General features: G+C 52.2%; 1 long non-coding RNA gene across 1 annotated transcript; it reads left to right on the top strand.

Moving 5' to 3' along the window:
- Nucleotides 1-1296: 1296 nt before the first annotated feature.
- LOC105466573 (uncharacterized) lies at nt 1297-5886 on the top strand. The gene is made up of 3 exons (XR_011620468.1): nt 1297-1545; nt 5052-5173; nt 5710-5886. It is a non-coding gene; the product is annotated as an uncharacterized lncRNA (long non-coding RNA).
- Nucleotides 5887-6145: the final 259 nt, after the last annotated feature.

Below are 6145 nucleotides of genomic sequence, written 5' to 3'. Positions count from 1 at the left end.
AAGCCTTCAAAGTAAATTCAGAAGATTATTCTGGCAGGGGCGTGAATATCTAGAGTTGAAACCAGGGACACCCAGCCTCTTAGAAAGCCTTTCAACAGTCTGGTGACATGGAGATGAAGAACTGAAACAAGGAAGGGGTACCAGAAATCAAGACAGGGACTGTGATTCCAGACAAGTTGCCCCTGAGGTGGGAGGGCTTGATGATCATGTTTTGGATGTAATCCCCTAAACTGGAGACAATGACTCAACTTCAGTATCACACAGTAGAAATCGCTGTGCTACAAACAGATCTTCAATGCACAGTTTGAAAATAGTTCAGTAACTTCCAGAAAGACAGTGGCTCCGGGCACCACCCTCAAGGCACCCCACGATACTTGCCTTTTCAAACCTGCAGGGCAGAATGCTGATGCCATTCACTGGAAGGAGGAGCGGGTTTGGGGGTTCGGATAATAAATTCCTGTTGGGACTCGTGCGTGACAATGGGAGGAGGAAGCTGAAATACAGGCTGGAGAAGTCAGAGTTGGGCAGTTGGGCGTTGTCAGCATGGAGGGATGGTTGAGGTTGGGACTCGAGAGAGAAGGCCCAGGAAAGCTCCCGGGAGGAATGCCTGCAGCGTGAACCCACCCACCAGCAGACCTCAGCCCAGAGAAGACCTAAGACATCCCACACGTGTGAAAAGACAGAACAGACTCACAGCCATCAGGACTTCTTGGTCCGGTATTTGTATTCATTCGCTAGAGCGGCCTTAGCAAGAAAACACAGGCGGGGTGGCTCACACGACAGAAAGTGACTTCTCAGAGTCCTGGAGGCTCCAAGGCTCAGGCCAGGGTGTCAGTGGGGCTGGCTTCCCCGGAGGTCCCTCCTTGGCTTGCCGGGAATCGCCCTCTCCCCTGTGTCCTCACAGGGCCTTTCCTCTATGTGCGCACATTTCTGGTGTCTCTGTGCGTCTATGTTTCCTCTTAGAAGAACACCAGTCACACGGGATTAGGGCCCGCCCTAATGACCTCATCTTTACCATCACCTCTTAAAAGGCCTGTCTCCAAATGCAATCCCAGTCTGGGGTATTGGGGTTTAGAGCTTCAACACAGGAATTTCGGGGGACACGATTCGGCCCTTAACAATATCCAAGGTTGATGAGGTCCTCCTCCTCTACCGCAGGAGTGGCTACATCCTGGGAGTGCAGGCAGGCGCTTAGGGACACCGTCGCACCTCTCAAAGCCGGGACTGGTCCCCAGGGTGCTCTGCATCCTGCCCGGGAAGCCAGGAAGACACCTGTGTGCCCAGAAATAGTGCCACCCTCACCCATGGGTTCCTTTCTCCCAGCTCTTGTTGCCAGATACACAGGCGGCTTGTGTCAGCAGACCGGTGAGCACATGGAAGAGTCCTTCTTCGTGTGACCCTCCGACCAGCAGGCGAGGAAGAATTCCTGCCTGGGAAAGGGCCTTGAGTGGGAAAGGCCAACCCCGGGCATGGATTTGGAACATGCCCTCTGACTTCCTCTTTGAATGTACTCAGAAGTCTTGCCGCAGATGCTGAAATGCACAGGTGGGCAGGGCACATGTGAGTGTGGAGGGAGGAGGGCACGGAGAAGGGCAGTCGGGCAGGTTCACCAGTCCCAGACCTCTGAGTGTGGAGGGAGGAGGGCACGGAGAAGGGCAAGTTCACTGGTCCCAGACCCCCTGAGGAATTCTGGGGAGCTCAGCCTTGGCCCTGGGCACGCGTTGAGCCCTCCTGCCCTCTGAGCTTGAAGAACACACACTTCCTGGCGGGAAGAAGAGGGCTTATCCTTTGCATCCTGATTCTTTTTCCAACTTTAGGGAGGGGTTCCCCTGGAATAACTGGTAGATAACTGGGGAAGAATATCCCAGAGTCTAAATCTTTTTAATTACATATATTTTTTCTTGTATGGAGGTACCCAACTGAAGACATTCATTCCTTTGCATATACAGAATTTGAACGTCATCTACAGCTTATCTACCCAAGCTATTTTTTAGTTGTCTTTATCTTAAAAAAAAAAAAATTTCCATCACTGAAAGCAGTGCTGTGTCTGGAGCAAGCAAGGGCTTTGTATTTGCAAGAGCGGGGCAGCAGCCCTACCCCATGGGAGGCTGGGTGGTCACGCCTCAGTGCCAGCCACTGCTCTCAGTTCTGGTCTTTACGCTGCAGGTCATGATAGTATCTACTACACCGGGTTGTTTTGAACATCAAATGACCTGACACAAACTACGGACTCGATCCTTCTGAAAATGTTACCATCACACAGATGAGGCAGCCTGGTGGAACAGAGCTCCAGATGGAGAGTTTGAAATCTGGGCTTTGATAACGACTTGGCCATAACCTGTCTGGCGACCTTGAGCAAGTCTCTTTCTGAAGTTCACTTTTCTCATCTATAAAACGGGCACCACGTCTCAGCTTTAACATATATCAAAATCACCATGGCTACACCCTGGGTCCCACCTCCAGAAATTCTAATTTGGTGGTTGTGAGATGAGGCCCAAGAATCTGCGTTTTAAACAAGCATCTTAGGTGATTGGTATGCAAGTGGGCTGGTGAGCGTGCCAAGTGGAGTACAGGTCTAGATCTTCATTCACTCATTCAAGAAGTGTTGGAGGCTGGGCACGGTGGCTCACGCCTGTAGTCCCAGCACTTTGGGAGGCCAAGGCAGGCGGATCACGAGGTCAGGAGATCGAGACCATCCTGGCTAACATGGTGAAACCCCGTCTCTACTAAAAATACAAAAATTAGCCCAGCATGGTGGCGGGTGCCTGTAGTCCCAGCTACTTGGGAGGCTGAGGCAGGAGAACAGCGTGAACCCGGGAGGCGGAGCTTGCAGTGAGCCCAGATCATGCCACTTCATTCTAGCCCGGGCCACAGAGTGAGACTCTGTCTCAAAAAAAAAAGAAGTGTCTGAGCGCTGTGTGTTAGTCTGGTTGTTACTATAAAACAGCAGTCCCTGGCCAGGCGCAGGGGCCCACGCATGTCACCCCAGCACTTTGGGAGGCCGAGGCAGGTGGATCACCTGAGGTCAGGAGTTCAAGACCAGCTCGACCAACATGGCAAAACCCTGTCTCTATTAAATACAAAAACTTAGCTGGGCATGGTGATGCATGCCTGTAATCCCAGCTGCTCAGGAGCTGAGGCAAGAGAATCGCTTGAACCTGGGAAGTGGAGGTTGCAGTGAGCTGAGATTGTGCCATTGCACTCCAGCCTGGGCAACAAGAGCAAAAACTCTGTCTCAAAAAAAAAAAAAAATGCAGTAGTCCCCAACCGCTTTGGCACCAAGGACCGGTTTCACAGAAGGTGAGTTTGCCACAGGCCATGGAAGCAGGAGGTGGTTTCAGGATGATTCATTTATTGTGCATTTTATTTCCATTATTATTACATTGTAATATATAATTAAATAATTATACAACTCATGATAGTATAGAATCAGTGGGAGCCCTGAGCTTGCAACTAGATGGTCCCATCTGGGGGTGTTGGGAGACAGTGACAGATCGTCAGGCACTAGATTCTCTTAAGGAGCACACCCTAGATCCCTCGCATGCGCCGTCCACAGAACGGGTCACCCTTCTTGGAGAATCTAACGCTGCCCCTGATCTGACAGAAGGCAGAGCTCAGGCAGTATGTGAGTGATGGGCAGCGGCTGTGACTACAGAGAAGGCTTCACTCACTCGCTTGCCTGCTGCTCACCTCCTGCTCTGTGGCCTGGTTCCTAACCTCCTGGTTCCGGGAGTTGGAGACCCCTGCCACAAAGGAACACCTGCGGCTAGGCAAGTTGTAAAGAAAAAAGTTTGAATTGGCTCACGATCCTACAGGCCATACAGGAAGCCTGGCGCCGACATCTGTGCCACCTGAGGGCCTCAGGAAGCTTACAAGCAATTGAGGTAGAAGGGGAAGGGGGAGCAGGTGCATCCCATGGTGAAAGCAGAGTGAGAGAGAAGCTGCAGGTGCCACACTCTTTAAACAACCAGATCTCACAAGAATTCACTCGCTCTTGCCAGGACAGCACCAAGCCATTCAAGAGAGATCTGCCCCCCATCAGCCAAACACCTCCCACTAGGTCCCACCTCCAACACTGGGGATCACGTCAACGTGAGACTTGGAGGGATACACATCCCAATGGAACAAGCAGCTACTATGTGTGCGAGGATCTGGAGAAGCAAGGAGGGCCTTGCTCCCCTGGAGCTGACACTGCCGTGGGAGACAGCCGTAAACATGCAGACAGACAGACACGTAGCACAGTGGTAGTGATAGCTACGTGTGCGGAGTGAAATGGAGCAGAGGACGGAGAGGGACTGGAACAAGCAGCGGAGCTTTCAGAGAGAATCCATCCTGCCCATCACTCACGTCCTACAGCATCCAACACATCACTGAGCAAGTTTATTAGGCCCCTGTGCTGCCCAACTTGCTTCCAGAGGCCTTGAAGGACACCAAAGAAGACTCATGGGATGCAGCTGGAGGCCAACCCTCAGAACATTCACCCGTTAGTTGGCAAGCCGTGAGCACATAGTTCCAGAAAGTGTATAATTACATGCCCGGTGGCGTTGGTGTGAGGCTGATCCCAGGTGTGGCGGAAGGTTGCCAGAGGTGGCGACCATCTCGGCTGGAGGTGGGAAGGGAAGCTTCTGAGAAGAGGTGGCTCCTAGACATTGCTCTCAAGGTACGTTAATGTGAGGTGGAAACAGGCCCAGGTGCAGAGCAGCAGGCTTTCCCAAGACTTCATGGCTGTTTATGAGGGTGGCAGAGACGTTTGGACCTAGAGAGGTTGGATACCCACAGTTAGCCATAGAAGCAGCGGAACGTTGGGGGAAACAGAGACAAGGGCTCTCACCCCGCCTGTGCTGCATGCTAATTTTAGAGCCTCAGGCACGTCATTTAATGTCTCTGTGCTTTAATGCCTTCACCCATAAAGGAGGGATAATAATTTATGTCAGCCTCTCCCCAGGGATGGTTTAAGAGGAGAAAGGAGAGAATAGCTGGGAGCATGACCGGGATAATAAAGAGTAACAGGAATACGCCTATTATTAGGTATTTGTGTTATGATTTTGCAGCTCACAATTGGCAAGCTCCCTGAATAACTGCACCATGAAGAATCTCGAAGCTGTGAACTCTCTGTGGGCACTTTACCTTCAAACCCATCAGATTCCATAGATACGAAAACCCTGTTTTCCAGGTTTTATTTGATTTTCATATTCTTTAACTGCTTAAACCCTGGTAGCTCCTTCCCAGCGGCTCCTGAACACTGCCTGGGGTTGTTTGGGCACAATGTTGAATAAGGCCCCGAGATACCTGCCCTGGTGTGAGCTACACAGAAACGGGAACAGCCGCACACTCTAAAGTCTTTCCCGTGTTTTGAGCATGAAAGCAAATTGTCACTGCGTGTTGTAAATAACCCAGGGCTCTGTGTCTCCAGCCAGGGTGCTGGGGCAGGGGTGAGCGGAGGCGGGTCCCAGGGCTCTGTGTCTCCAGCCAGGGTGCTGGGGCAGGGGTGAGCAGAGGCGGGTCCCAGGGCTCTGTGTCTCCAGCCAGGGTGCTGGGGCAGGGGTGAGCGGAGGCAGGTTGCAGGGAGGGGCTTCCTTGAGTGTCACTTTAGTTCATGGAAAATAATTTGAAAGATTACGATATTAAGTCAGATGTGTTTAATTCAGTGTCTCTGGCCTCTTTAGGCAGAAGTCTGTGTCTAAAAAGTAAATTATCTTCTCTTTCCAGATGGAAATGATGATGTCGTGAGCTCACACCAGGCTGCTTGCTGGAGCTTCTGTGAACGCAACAGCATGCTGCCCACAGGACTCCGGGACATCTCACTTGGCTTCACTTTTTTATCTGTGTTGCCTCCGGCCTCTGTACCTGCATGACAGTCTGCCGGGGGGTCCAACTGATGCCCACCACTACCTCCCACCCGCAGCCTGGTGGCCAGGACCCCCTCCTCTCCCATCCCCACAGCTCGGCTGAGATGATGAGCTCTTGCAAGCATGTGGTGCTGCGCCCTGGGGCAGCTGGAGGACCACGCAGAGTGAGGGATGCCTGCACTAAAAGGGCTTGGCTGCCATCACAATTGCTACTGCCCGCAGCAGGCTTTCTTCCATGGGCACAGGCGCCACCACCCACAGCCCACCAGGGAGAATCTCCAGGTAGCTCCACCCCT

This window comes from Macaca nemestrina, chromosome 3 (assembly GCF_043159975.1).
Source record: "Macaca nemestrina isolate mMacNem1 chromosome 3, mMacNem.hap1, whole genome shotgun sequence".
NCBI classification, from domain to species: Eukaryota; Metazoa; Chordata; class Mammalia; order Primates; family Cercopithecidae; genus Macaca; species Macaca nemestrina.
This window is presented reverse-complemented; position numbering and strand designations above follow the sequence as displayed.